The sequence below is a fragment of the Arachis duranensis genome, chromosome 9 (assembly GCF_000817695.3).
Source record: "Arachis duranensis cultivar V14167 chromosome 9, aradu.V14167.gnm2.J7QH, whole genome shotgun sequence".
Lineage (NCBI taxonomy): Eukaryota > Viridiplantae > Streptophyta > Magnoliopsida > Fabales > Fabaceae > Arachis > Arachis duranensis.
In genome coordinates, this window is record NC_029780.3 from 112991309 (window position 1) to 112992754 (window position 1446).

Consider the following 1446-nt stretch of genomic DNA (forward strand, 5'->3'; position numbering starts at 1 on the left):
AAAATATAATAAATATAAAAAATACAAAAAAATTAATTTTAATATATTATTAATATAAATTTTACACATGCATACTATCTCAAAAAATAGATGTGATTATACAACTGTTATTAAACTAAAAAAATAATGATGCTATTATTACCCGACTTGCAAGGACATGCAATTTAATTGATTCGAAGTGGAAAAGCAAGAGCAAAGTGTTATGTTATGAGTTATGGGTGCGTGATGTATGTATCTTGTTACGTACGTCAAAGGTCGACACCAACACTACACTACACAAGACAGTGACACAGTGCCGCGAATCGCGCCCCACCCCCGTTTTCCCTCTCTTCAATTCCTTCTTCTTTTTGTTTTTCTTCCTTTATTTGCAATCTTCTCCTTTCTTTACTAATTATATATATCTACATACATACCACTAATTTAATTTAATTTAATTTATATATATATAGTCCACCTTTTCAACTACTACTCTTCCTCGCTCGCAAACAAAAAGAATCTATCCTTTGTTTACCAAATCCAGTCAATCACTACTAGCTATGTTCAAACCTACCCAATTCCAAACTATCTTGCTAGCTACTACATCCAACATGTTATTATCATTATTTCCTATGTTTCCAGCTTTTCATAGAATAATATCAACCAGCATTCATGCATGTACTATGCCACCGTATGGATTCAACTGCTTCTCACACAAGACAGTTTTTCAGTTGGTTTTCAACTAAATCAATTGTAAAATTTTATGATTTGAACACACTAGACATTCTATATGTATATCTTAGCTTTTTCTTTAAGAAAAAAGGGAGTTAAAATTAGAAATTGACAAGCACGAAAACAGTTTCTTCATTTACATATATATAGTATACTAGCTACTAGTATCTTTTAAATGGTTAAGATCCTCTATTAATTGATGAATTGATTGAGGAGGTTCTCTTTTCATTTTATTTAAGATGTACTGTTGTCATAAGTAGGATCGGAGCATTTTATCATGTGTTGACTACTTCATACTTCTTTAAAGAAATAACATTACAAGGAGAAGTATTTTGTAATATTTATCATTTTGGAATCAGAAATAATTTCATGCATCTATAGTCTATTATACATGTAGTACGTAGCAGTATTAATGCTACACCTTTAATTTTAAATTGGAGGCCATATCCCCATTATTTGATATCAATCGTATATATATAATAATAATTAAAATGCTACAAAAGTCGGTGTATAAGATCGACATTATGTTTGATATTAAAATTAACTATATATTTTATATACACTAAAATCAGTTATTAAAAATAAATTAAATTATATATATTTATATATAAATATATTAGTAGCTGATTTTAGTAATTAATTTTAAAATATAAATAATTTTTTATATTCAAATTACTTTATAGAACAATATTAGTCCAGTTATATATTGTGTAATTGAGCTAATATTATGAACCAGTG